Source organism: Patella vulgata, chromosome 4 (assembly GCF_932274485.2).
Source record: "Patella vulgata chromosome 4, xgPatVulg1.2, whole genome shotgun sequence".
NCBI classification, from domain to species: domain Eukaryota; kingdom Metazoa; phylum Mollusca; class Gastropoda; family Patellidae; genus Patella; species Patella vulgata.
In genome coordinates, this window is record NC_065882.2 from 38,242,153 (window position 1) to 38,256,722 (window position 14,570).

Here is a 14,570-nt window from a genome sequence, read left to right on the forward strand (position 1 = left end):
TTGTCGACACAGTAGAAATAAATCAAGACAACCTAGTCTTGGTGTATGTTCCAGGTTAGACTGCGGAACAACAAGGCTGAGCAGGCTCACCCAAACTCATTAATAAAATCAATCAGACATTTATTACCGTAGTGGAGTTGGCAACACACCCTAATCAATCAATCACGGCTAAACATGCGGCACGCATGCACGTGCTTGACCCATGTCAACGTCTTCCTTCAAATACCAACTGCGGAACAACAAGGCTGAACAGGCTCACCCAAAATCATTAATAAAATAGATCAGACATTTAATTTATTTATCGTAGTGGAGTTGGCAACACACCCTAATCCGATCTGTTTCACAGAGGATTAGGAAAGTCTTCTAATATCTCTGTAAAAGATGATTGCCTTCAACACGTGACGTCACATCACGCGGCGTCGTTCATTGACTCAATGGCGCGAGCATTGTTTACATAAGACGTTACTGGTTCGGGCAGAATTGTGCCTTTTACTCATTTTAATACCCATTTAAACTAAATAGGAAATATTTTTTACCTAAAAATACTTCAAACGGCTTTATTTATTTTTCTAATACATAAAAAAATGTTTTAGAATTTAATTTGACGGAGGAAAAAAGTTAATAGTTGTGGCTCATTAAGTCGCATCGATGTTATCCTTATCAGTGATTGTAGCGGCCTAGCGAATATTCACTTCTGATCAGTGTGGCCCTAATCAATCAACCGCAGCTAAACACGCGTCACGCATGCACGTGCTTGACCCATATCAACGTCATCTTTCAAATACCAACATACTGATTTACAATATACCTTTTAGATTCGGATTCAGATTATTTCATGTCCAACACTTTAAATAGCCGTAACAACTAATTGCAGATAATCCTCTCTTCTTGCTTCTATATCCAAGATTTTCTTTGACCTCTTCATCATCAAAGTTTATGTCGGTCGCAACCGTTTTCGATATATTACACTCAAAGTTTCGATATATACACCGGGTACAATATTGGTCAATTTCTTATAATACAATATTTACTGTTAAAGGGCTATTCCCGAATTTGATAGAGTCTAAGACATAACAGTCCGTGTACGTATGACATTTAAACGCCAAAATATAGTGGAATTGTGTATTGACATTGTCTGAAAAGTCCAGTTCAAAATATTGAGTCGTTTGGACGTGAACGTCAAAACCGCTTATCCGGACACGAGCATTTTCAAGAAGTTCGCGTCAAACCTTTCGCTAGCTCTCGATAAGGGCGACTATTCTATACCAATAGAGAGCTTTGATTCACTCAGATTGTTAGCGGTAAGCTATAATTTGAGATAAGAAACCTGATTGGATGTTTATTTTTACAAAGCCAATCGCTATAGTTTAAAGGTACATCCGCCAGAAAAGTTAATCATTCGGGTAAAATTGAAAGTTGGGAGAATTATATTGTTCAATTCATGATGGATAACCCTCGAAAGGGTCAAAGCGAGATGAAAATTGGAATGATTTCAAAGCCACTCTGGCAATTTTGATTGCAATGATGACGAACTTCACGAAGACGTTGCCAAAATGCTACTTGATTTTTTATATGTGTCAATTCAATATCTATGGCAAGGTTTGGGGACATTTGTGTGGAACTTTTCACCACAAGAGTTCCACAAGATACTGGGTTTCTGAAAATAAATACATTCCACAAGACTTTCGACTAAAAATAATATACATAGAGTGGTTTGGGTCTGTGGTGTTTTTCACCACAAGAGTTCCACAAGAGATTGGATTTAGAAAAAAAAAATCATTTTTCAAAATATTCTTCTCAGACCTCCCTATGTGCCTGTGTGGTACCACATTCCTCAAGATTTTCAACTTAGAATAATTTTGATAGAGTGTTTTGGGTCTGTGGTGTTTTTCACCACAAGAGTTCCATAAAAATTTCATCTCATACCTCTCTATGTGCCTGTGTGGCACCACATTCCACATGATTTTGATAGAGTGTTTTGGGTCTGTGGTGTTTTTCACCACAAGAGTTCCAAAAGATATTGGACTTAGAAATAAAATCAATTTTTCACAAACATTCTTCTCAGACCTCCCCATGTGCCTCTATGGTACCACATTCCACAAAATTTTCGACTTAGTATAATTTTGATAAGAGTTTTTTTAGGTCTGTGGTGTTTTTCACCACAAGAGTTCCACAAGATATTGGACTTAGAAAAAAAAAATTCAAAAATGTCTTCTCATACTTCCCTATTTGCCTGTGTCGTACCACATTCCACAACATTTTCGAATAATTTTGATACAGTGTTTTGGGTCTGTGGTGTTTTTCATCAATTTTTTCAAATATTTTTTCTCAGACCTCCCTCTGGGCCTGTGTGGTACTATATTCTTGTGGAACTCTTGTGGTGTAGAACACCGCAGACCCAAAACACTCTATCAAAATTATTCGAAAATCTTGTGGAATGTGGTACCACACAGGCATATAGGGAGGTCTAAGAAGAAATTTTTGAAAATAATGATATTTTTTCAAAGTCTAATATTTTGTGGAACTCTTGTGGCGAAAAACACAACAGACCCAATACACTCCAAACGCCCCCAAACCTTGCCATGTCTACAATTCAAAAGTATAAAAAAAAAATCCAATCAAAAAGGAACATGTTCTGATGATATTTACGTGTAGGCCTACTAGTAGGGCCTGCTGGCAGACAAGAACGCCTATAAATCTGAAGCAATAAAAAACTTTCAATATGAAATTTTATTGGAGGAATCATCTGTAAATAGTGTACATTAGTAGTACTGGTATAACATAAAAAAAAATTTTTTATTGTCTTTCAGAATCTTCCATTTTTGCCAGAGACGTATGTACTACAGTACATCACAGCTTTTATTTTTAACAATTTTTTATTTTATTTTTTTAGTGATATTACATACAGTTTCATTCACTTAGTTTTATCTTTGATGGCTCTGTTCGATATAGGAAAGAATAAAAGGGCCAATATTATTTTCAATTTATTATTCTGATTTGTGATTGATACCTTCAACTTCCCATTTATTTATATGCTTTAATGTACAGAAATATATTATGATGTAAACATATACAAAAATAAAATAAAAGGACTTCTTTATTTTACAGGCACACAGGAAATGTTGAGTCATTTCCATATGTCTAAAAAACTTGCATCAAAAGTATTTCTCCTAAATAAGATAAAAGATCATTTACCTTACGAGACAAGAATTTTGTTTTATAATAGTTACATACTACCAATATTTGATTATTGCTCTATAATTTGGGGGAATGCTACCAAGAGTAGATTAGACATTCTTTTAAAATTACAAAAGAGGGCAGCAAGAAGTATTCTTAATGCACCAATTGAAACTCCGTCCAACTCTTTATTTACTAAACTCGGTTGGATTCCCATTATACAGAGGATTCTTTGTAATAAAATTGTCTTACCATTCAAAATTATTACATTTAATACTCCACTTTATCTAAACTCCTATTTTATTGAAAAATCTCTCGTTTCCAAAACTCCCTGCATTGGCCGAGAAAGTTCATCCAGTGATGCAGGACGGAGGGCCTGGCAAGAACATCTGTCTAGTCGTTCGGATGGGACGAAAAACCGAGGCCCCGTGTACATATTGGCGTGCACGTAAAAGATCCCTTGGCAGTTGGAATTCGATATAAGAGTAGGCCGTAGCGCCGCTGACCGGGCAAAATTTCCCGCATAGCACACTGTATGGCGTATGCCCGTCTTCATTAGCCCAGTTTAGGAGCAGAACAGTAGGACGTTAAACCCCATTTCATTTCATTTCGTTTCCAAAACTGATATCTTGCTCCATTCACAGACCAGTAAATCTCTTTTCCTTCAAAAATGCAAAACGGAATCCATGAAACGTACTTTTCATTATTCTGCATGTCTTTTATGGAACAATTTTAAGAAAATTTTAAGATTAAACTGAAAACTCATTTATATTGAGCACTGAAAAAAACACAATATTCAACTGATGACATGCTTATATTTAACTTGAAACTGCATTCTATCTTATTTTGTGTGTAATTATAGTGTTCTTCCTATATTCTACTTGTATAATATATATGTTTTTTTAGTTTAGGAGTGACTTATCAAACTTCCCACTTTAAAATGCTATTGTATTTCAAATGATTTGGAGTTTATCCTGATATTACATGTCTTTGTAGCTTAGGAGGGACTTATGAAAGATTAGGGGGGTTTTTCTTGCAAACTAAATATGTTGCCTCATTAAATAAAGTTTTTATTATTATTATTATTCCATATCACTAAGTTACAGGTAATTACAACCAATACATACCCGCATTTGTAGTTCAAACTAGGCCTGGTAGTTTTGATGATTTGTTATGATTTCCACTTTCTTTTGAAGTTCGGTTGGATGAACGAATGGTTAACGCGTGCGCGTTGGATCAGAAATGAAATGAACTGGGGTTTAACGCCCTACTGGGCTAATGAAGACAGACATGCGGCACTATGGCCTACTCTTGCGTTGGATCATTGAGTCAAGTGGCGTATGGTCGTCTGCCAAACCTCGTGGGTTTTCTCCGGGTCCTCTGATTTCCTTCCACAGCTAAAGACTTATGCGCAAGCAAATTATTTAAATAAAATTGAACCATATTAGTTCCGAAATGACCTAGTTTGTGATGAGTGGTCGTTAAACTCCATTTCTCTCCCTCACTTTTTTTACGTTCCTTCTTTAAAAAGTAAAATTAATGAAAGATGTTCGACATCAACGTTAATAATGTATCTAATAATAATAATGTGCATATTTATAATGCGCTATTTCCACAAACTAAGTTTATGATCAAAGCGCGACACAATTACTATCCCAGTCTCTAGGATACAGGTAAAGCCTGATTACCTCCCTTTACCCCTGAACTCTTTTTAAATGTTAGAAAGAGCCCCAACATAATATGCTGCTTCAAGGAGCGCAACAGTTTTTTTTGTGTAATCCATACACCATCCTACATTACACCATGACATTATTTTGCAGTCCATCGGTTTACCATGCAAGATGTTTGTTGGTAGCTGTGGAAGTTAATTTCCATGCTGAACTCCGATTACAAAACTACAGAATTAATTAAATAAAAAAAGGTAACGCCCAAAGCAGCCGCCATACTAGTTTTCAATTTGGATATATTTTGGAACGATAATACTAGACTTTATGACGCAGAAAAGTATTTGGTGTTTCTACTCTGTTGAACAAAACTTTTCACGAAATAAGAAAAAATTGGCTGGTGCTGGTAGATTTGTTATTGTTTGGGGTAAGGCCGTTTTTCTGTTATTTTTAGAGCAAAAGTACATCGTGGTTGACTTATTTCGTAAAAAAATAAAATCAGTCAGGAGGTAATTGGTAGTGGACTAGGTAACCGGATGTGGACACTTCGATTGACACGGCATACACTGGAAGTGGGCGTGGCATAGCAGTGTGTTTGTCCGCCCAAAGCGATCTCCATGTTTGTTCTACAAATTGAAAACAAGTATGGCGGTTGTTTCGGGCGTTACCCTTTGTTTATTTTTTTTTTTAATTATTTCTGTAGTTTTGTAACGGAGTTCAGCTTTAATTATGTAATAACATTCAACAACATCTGACAACAATCATGTAAGAAATTAATTGGTCAATTGTAACCACTGGTCAAATGTGTTTCTTAAATATGAGAAAACGTCAAATTATTGTGTCTCATCTCAGTACAATCAAACTGAGCTGGCTCACTAACCATGAGGTCCAAGAAAGTTCTTCTACATTTTGAATCATTGTTTTCTCACGGCCGGCGATACAGGATGTGGGGGGGGGGGGGGTATACCATTAGTAGCATGATACAGATCCCCTGACAATCGAAATATCACTGCTTCGATAATTTCCCACATATGACACCGCATGACATATTCCTATTTCCATTAATCTAATTTATTTTTCAGGTGCAAAAAATATACTCAAAAAGATCGGCAATATGGTCAGCAGTACCTTTAATGCCTAGGAAAACATACCGTTATATACCCGACTTGATAAGACAGTCTTAAGTAACACTTAATCTGGGGCAGTCATACCTGCCCGAGTAGATAATGACCCAACTGTTCCAATAAGAATACGAAGATCCCTCGCTCCCACAAATCCACCCACTCTGGAAGATGTTGTGAAGATTCAGGCCACACGATTTTAAGAAAATTACAGAATATAATATATTCTGACTAAAATTAAATACACAATAGAAAACCGGAATGTGTGTAATAGCATCAATGTTTAATAAACATGCATTATGTAAGAGGTAAATCTTCCTATTTGCAGGTCTTTCTTCAGGCCTTAAATGTTATATAAACTATTAATTAGACATATATTAGCATGCCAAGACCATAATCAACACTTGACGGCGTCTTATATATCCGATTTTCATTGGATTTAAATCTGATCTGCTGTTCAAGATCTGTTGAGGATTAAACGCAGAAATGTTTTGCTTGATAATTTTGGTAGGTCTTTTGAACAGTGCTCCTTCATCCATGGTAATACGTCCTCCTTACTTTGCAGTCTATCCAGCTTGGTATTACTTGTCTGTTATCTCTTCCAAGTCAACCGTGCCTCCAGTAAATAAACTGATGGCGAAACCTTTCCTGTTCATCGCCATCTGGCAGCCTAAAAATGTAATTTCTTGTTTGTAATGCGATCTGCAGCACCCCGTCATCTAAACAATACTGATCAATTTCCTGAAAGTAAAATGTTAAGATATGTATAAATATATTATAGATTTATATAACTATTAGTTGTTTATTGACAAATGCTTTTTTTTTGTATTTTGTAAACATAGTTTGTCCTGAATGTAAATATTAAGAGTCTCTGAGTATACCAGTTGTTGATGTAAAAATTATTTGGTTGTCATAAAATCACAAGTTACCATAAAGTAACAGTTAATTCACCGATATTCCAACTATAAAATTTAACACTGCATGAAATGTTAGATTTTATAAATTACAAGTACATACCGGTCTTGGAGATAAGCAATTTTGAGCCGAAAACCTACAACATAGGTTCTCTCTGTCTGTTGGCATTTCTTGACAATTATTACACAAACACCAGTCAGGATTTTTTGTCCGTGGTAGGGATGTGACTGGTGTGTCTCTAGCTGGAATTGTCAATCTGTCGCATATATCAAGCCTGGATGTCTTTCTGTTATGCCAACCAGCAATTACATTTTTTTTCATCATCCAGTCGTGATATTAACATCTGTAAATATTAAATGTAATCATATGTAATGAAATATTTTTTGTAATTTTATAATAAATAAGCTCACATAACAGCCAGAGAATTAAAATGATTTGTTTTTATACGTATTTGCATGCCATACAAAATGTAAATGATATAAACTTGTCAGTTATCTGTTTGCCGTCATTTGGCGCTCTAAACAAAATCATTCTGGGTTTTTTAACGGGGGACTACAAAACCCCCTCATCTACAGTAAGCATACGACAGCATAAGGGTGGTAGTAAAGAAATTACTGTTATTTATACCTTCAATCCATCAATTCTCTAAAATCTCAACCTTGCCACGCTTTCTTCTGTGGTCTCTTGTGACATCTCTTGGACGCCTCACAACACATCTGTGCACAGTTTTCCTACGCTTTGGTAGAGGGGAAGGTTTTGTGGATGGGTCTTATGGTGTTGGCAAATCCGGAAAACTTTCAATATCATCAGAACTTGATAGTGGTGTAGGAATACTGGTGGATGGATTACTTGATGTGTCACCTACAATGCACTCGGAATATAATGCACAAAAAAATCGATAGCTTTCCCACTTTTGCTGCCTCTACATTTCTAAACAATTCTGAAGAAAACAAAACATTCACACCTCGTGAAAATATCAACAAAAATCATTCCAAGGATATTGCCATTTGGTTTATACATTAGTCATAGATTTCTTTCATTGAATTTAAAACAAATATACGCATTGTAATACACAATTACTTTTTTCAAGTCTTTCAACAAAAGATAGTCTTTTTTATTTGGTCAAAAAACTTACATAAAGAAAGAAGACATACTTGTACCACAAATCCTGTGTGTCCACTGATCTCACTTGTTTCACGAAATTGCCTGTTGGTTTTTCTTCACAGCCTTACTACACTTTACACACTTCTCAACCATTTTGAATGACAGTTTTTCAACTGACAAAATCTGACAAAAATTATCTGCCATTCCTTTTATACGGGACAACCCCATGCTATCACTAATTACCTCTTCCCAATTACAAAGAATCCATTCTGTATTTTAGTATAGTATACAATATATTATTTGCAGATCAAAAGTATCTATTTGATCACACAAAAATATAAAAACAACAACCCATCCAAAAGATTGACCAAAAGAGCACCGAGGAAGCCGTGATCATGGTTATAGTAACAAACTATAATTTACATTTGTCATGACATGGCTGATTGACTCCGAAATGAAAAGTGAAACATTTCGAGTCTCGAGATACATGAAATAGGATATTTTATAATTCCGCGCTAGATTCAAATGGCGTTTAGTTGTGGCTATGTCTATAATATAAATATTTAGCGCAGAATACGGTAACAACAAAAACGATCAAACCTAAGAATCATTTGTCACGGGACTAGAACAAAAAAAACCCAGAAAGGAACCCGGAAATGTCAATGCGCGCGCAGAACATTGTATAGTGTTATCCAGAGACGTTGTATCGTGTAACCTGGATGCCAGTCGTAATACATAGAGCAATACCGACGATTGGAAGTTGTTTGAAAACATATCACATGGCTTGTGGTACTCGTAGTTGCGCGAGGCTAAGTTAGATGTCTTTAAGGGGTTTTCACACAAAATTAAGCAGTTTTATTCTCCAAAATCGATCTGGGAATATCCCTTTAAACAATAACACATTCCTATAAATAAAATACTCACCATATTAAACACACACGACGTTTCGACAAGATTTCAATATGCGTTATCAAGCATACACAATTAACAAATGAGCAAAGATGCGAAAGCTTTATATCTACTACATACATTGGATAATAAGTAATCACACAAAAAACCATATGCTATTACTGATACATTTGTGAATAAAGGCTGGCAGTGTGAAGTTGGATCGTTTTTCGTTATTCGTTATTGGTGAATAACGAATAACGAGGTGGATCACCTCGTTATTCGCGAATAACGAAGGATACGCCACCTCGTTAATCGTTATTCGTTATTCAGCTTTTTATTCGTGATTCAAATATGCAGCTAGCCATGACTAGAATGATGGATGTATCCCCCAGTAGTATAAAAGACAGCAAAAAGACTTCTAGACGAAAACAGTCCACATTGTTATTCAAGTAGCGAATAACGAGCTGTTTGTTATTCGTTTTTCACCTCGTTATTCGGGATTCACATATGAAGGGGTTCATGAATCTTTAATGAGGATAATTCATGATTTAATTTAAAACGATCACTATACAACAATAGAATAATGGATTGTAAAGTATCCCCTAGCAGTGGAAAACTCATTAGTAGACGTATAGTCGGTAAATAAACCAGATTGTTATTCAAGCGGTGAATAACTAATAACGAGCTGTTTGTTATTCGTTTTTCACCTCGTTATTCGGGATTTACATATGGAGTGGTTCATGCATCTTTAATGAGGATAATTCAGGATTTAATTCAAAACAATCACTATACAACGATAGAATAATGGAATGTAAAGTACCCCCATGCAGTAGAAAACATATTAAACGTCGTATAGTCGATAAATAAACCAGATTGTTATTCAAGCGGTGACTAACGAATAACGAGCTGTTTGTTATTCGTTTTTCACCTCGTTATTCGGGATTCACATATGAAGTGGGTCATGCATCTTTAATGAGGATAATTCAGGTTTTAATTCAATCGATCACTATACAACGATAGAATAATGGAATGTAAAGTATCCCGTAGCCTTAGAAAACATATTAAATGACGTATATTCGATAAAAAAAACCAAATTGTTATTCAAGCGGTGAATAACTAATATCGAATAACGAGCTGTTTGTTATTCGTTTTTCACCTCGTTATACGGGATTCAGATATAAGGTGTTCATGTATCTTTAATGAAGATATTTCAGGATTTAATTCTAAAAGATCATTGAATTAAAACCTGAATTATCCTCATTAAAGATGCATGACCCACTTCATATGTGAATCCCGAATAACGAGGTGAAAAACGAATAACAAACAGCTCGTTATTCGTTATTCAACGCTTGAATAACAATCTGGTCCGACTATACCTAATTTAATATGTTTTCTACTGCAAGGGGATACTTTACAATCAATTATTCTATCACTGTATAGTGATCGTTTTGAAATTAAATCCTGAATTATCCTTATTAAAGATGCATGAACCACTTCATATGTGAATCCCGAATAACGAGGTGAAAAACGAATAACAAACAGCTCGTTATTCGTTATTCACCGCTTGAATAATAATCTGGTTTATTTACCGACTATACGTTATTTAATATGTTTTCTACTGCTAGGGGATACTTTGCAATCCATTATTCTATTGTTGCCTAATGATCGTTTAGAATTAAACCCGGAAATATATTCATTAAAGATACATGAACACCTTATATGTGAATCCCGAATAACGAGGTGAAAAACGAATAACAAACAGCTCGTTATTCGTTATTTACCGCTTGAATAACAATCTGGTTTATTTATCGACTATACGTCATTTAATTTTAATATGTTTTCTCCTGCTAGAGGATACTTTACATTCCATTATTCTATCGTTGTATAGTGATCGTTTTGAATTAAATCCTGAATTATCCTCATTAAAGATGCATGAACCCCTTCATATGTGAATCCCGAATAACGAGGTGAAAAACGAATAACAAACAGCTCGTTATTCGTTATTCACCGCTTGAATAACAATCTGTTTTATTTATCGACTATACGTCATTTAATATGTTTTCTACTGCATGGGGGCACTTTACATTCCATATCGTTGTATAGTGATCGTTTTGAATTAAATTCTGAATTATCCTCATTAAAGATGCATGAACCACTTCATATGTGAATCCCGAATAACGAGGTGAAAAACGAATAACAAACAGCTCGTTATTCGTTATTCACCGCTTGAATAACAATCTGATTTATTTACCGACTATACGTCATTTAATATGTTTTCTACTGCTAGGGGATACTTTGAAATCCATTATTCTATTGTTGTATTGTGATCGTTTTGAATTAAATTCTGAATTATCCTCATTAAAGATGCATGAACCCCTTTATATGTGAATCCCGAATAACGAGGTGAAAAACGAATAACAAACAGCTCGTTATACGTTATTCGCCGCTTCAATAATAATCTGGTTTATTTATCGACTATACTTCATTTAATGTTTTCTACAGCTAGGGGATACTTTACAATCCATTATTCTATCGTTGTATAGTGATCGTTTTGAATTAAATCCTGAATTATCCTCATTAAAGATGCATGAACCACTTCATATGTGAATCCCGAATAATGAGGTGAAAAACGAATAACAAACAGCTCGTTATTCGTTATTCGTTATTCACCGCTTGAATAACAATCTGGTTTATTTAAGTACTATACGTCTACTAATGAGTTTTCCACTGCTAGGGGATACTTTACAATCCATTATTCTAATATTGTATAGTGATCGTTTTGAATTAAATTCTGAATTATCCTCATTAAAGATGCATGAACCTCTTCATATGTGAATCCTGAATAAAGAGGTGAAAAACGAATAACAAACAGCTCGTTATTCGCTGCTTGAATAACAATGTGGACTGTTTTCGTCTAGAAGTCGTTTTGCTGTCTTTTATACTACTGGGGGATACTTGACATCCATCATTCTAGTCATGGCTAGCTGCATATTTGAATCACGAATAAAAAGCTGAATAACGAATAACGAGGTGGCGTATCCCTCGTTATTCGCGAATAACTAGGTGATCCACCTCGTTATTCGTTATTCGTTATTGGTGAATAACGAATAACGAAAAACGATCAAACTTCACACTGCCATAAAGCCTTAGATACTTAAAATAAGAGTGGAGTAATCCTCGGTGAAAAACAAAGGGTATAAATATTACACCACGAATACAGGATTAGATAACTAAAATAACATTATTACACAAAGATACATATCGCACAGATATCGGTGAGCACAGACGTCAGAGAGAGCACAATATTCATTCGTTTACAGCTAGAAACTTATTCATTTTCAATATCACTGATCAATTTTAAATTTGTTGTTTTTATATACAAGTATAAAACTGTATTATATCGATATTTGAGGGAACGCGTATCGTTGGACGTAGCAACCAAGATGGCAGCTTTTGAATTTTCTCTTTAAAATTATGATTGTTTACCTGCATTCTATCAGACATTTCTTCGTTTTTATGGATTATTTCATGACGTTTGTGATTCTGATGTGAAACTCTTCTTTCTATATTGTTTATCTGATGTGATAAGTATCTAACATTTGAATATCTAACGATTTTATTTATCTTCCTTGTTCCTGTTCTCATAATTCAAACTGACAAAATGGCAGACTCAAGTCTAAAGTCGGACATTAAAGATGCGTCTGTTTCAGCTTCAAGTTTGTGCAAACTGAAGTCGTTTGCCAGTTATAATCGGAAATCTACACCATTTTGTCAGCCACAGCTTACATGTACTATACAACAATCGTATGAACTTAACATTCAAAAAACCCTCGAAAAACTGTTGAAAGCCACTTTTTGTGACTACATCACAATCTACAAAACAGGCCGTGGGATCAGGTTACATTTTGTTTCTGGACATTACCTTGAGTTTAGACGTAGTCTTGAATTTTCGACGTATCATCGGAGTAGGTATGCATAACTAAGAAAGTTGATGTTAAATCCCAAGTTGAATCTTCTATAACCAGAGTGAACTCCTCTGGGAAAAACCTAGATTGTAGATACACTATAAATCTTTTTCAACGGCGTAAATGAAAATATTTTTCTATCTGATCATTTACCTAATGTTCTGAAAAACAAGAACTTAGACGCAGCTGCTTCTCTCAACGACAATTTTAAAGATACACTTCAAAATAAAGTTACAATTGATCGACTTCGCAACAACGAGTCGCCTGCAGTTAAACATACCCATCAAGTATCTAACCTCACACAGGTAACACATATCTTCTTCGCATGTAGCAGTAGAACACACACCAGGTACATCACGACGTGCAACACATATCATTACTCCAAAAGCAACATTGACTAAAAAGTTGTGTTTCTTCATCAACAGGCTTGTGTAACAAATCAATAACAAAATCAGTTGTCAGCAAGCCTGTTACTAGAAGCTCCAAATTACACAGCACATGTAGTAAACCGCCAGTCATTAAACCAAAAATTCCCCAATCTAGTACAGAGGTAGATGAACTTCCGGATATTGTCTCACGTTTGAAACTTAAACTTGAATCAGCCTACTGTGAACTGACTAAATCTAATGCAGAAAACACGAATTAGTTGTCAATTTAAATCAACATTGATGTTATGAACTTACCGGGAAAATATGAACTTCTGGTATCCAATATTTAAGACAAAATAAACATTTTACCATTGGTACACGAATCGTGTACCATAATGCGTTTCAGCGCCATTTCTAACAAGGGACTCGATGAACGGGTTTAGACATATTCTACAAGACATATCAAATGGTGACGACATATTCTTATCTGGAGAGAATGTGTAATAAATACTATCGGTGTAGACTGGAATAACAAGACGCTAGAGATTGCCATTCGATCGAGACTTCTGGCGTATTTCGTCGAATATAACTGATTAGAAATTACAGTAAAAACAGAAATGATTGAATGTAAATCAGTTTATATACAGTTTACATTATTATATGTGTTGCGACCCATTTGTGTCAATTTCTAGATCCCAAATATTAGCGACTTAACTCCTTTAAGACCAAGGTTACAACATTGACTGAGGAACTTAAAACATAGATATAACGTCACCCTTTGATATTTTTAACCAGTATATAGGAGAATGTACGCTTTTCTTAAACAATCGTCTATTATTTATAAAACTCTCCATTATTTTCAAAAAATAATGGACAGTTTTATAAATAATAGACGATTGTTTAAGAAAATACCAATAATAGACACGTATCTGAAAAATGAACATGTATTTTGGGATAATTTATTCTCTGAACAAATTAAATTACAGAACATGAAATTACTTTAAAGCTTCATAGTTACCGAAATGTCACATGACCGAATGTTGATTTATTGGTATTTTCTTAAACAATCGTCTATTATTTATAAAACTCTCCATTATTTTCAAAAAATAATGGACAGTTTTATAAATAATAGACGATTGTTTAAGAAAATACCAATAATAGACACGTATCTGAAAAATGAACATGTATTTTGGGATAATTTATTCTCTGAACAAATTAAATTACAGAACATGAAATTACTTTAAAGCTTCATAGTTACCGAAATGTCACATGACCGATTGTTGATTTATTGGTATTTTCTTAAACAATCGTCTATTATTTATAAAACTCTCCATTATTTTCAAAAAATAATGGACAGTTTTATAA

General features: G+C 34.7%; 1 long non-coding RNA gene across 2 annotated transcripts; it reads right to left on the minus strand.

The window, feature by feature from the left end:
• Positions 1–6,224: 6,224 nt before the first annotated feature.
• On the minus strand, positions 6,225–9,256 carry LOC126818844 (uncharacterized). 2 transcript variants are annotated; one of them, XR_007679356.2, is made up of 4 exons: positions 8,032–9,256; positions 7,505–7,817; positions 6,980–7,220; positions 6,225–6,703 (listed from the first exon to the last, which is right to left on the minus strand). It is a non-coding gene; the product is annotated as an uncharacterized LOC126818844 (long non-coding RNA). The 2 variants fall into 2 exon arrangements; XR_007679355.2 differs by lacking the exon at positions 8,032–9,256 and having other exon boundaries at positions 7,505–8,005.
• Between the last annotated feature and the right edge of the window lie 5,314 nt (positions 9,257–14,570).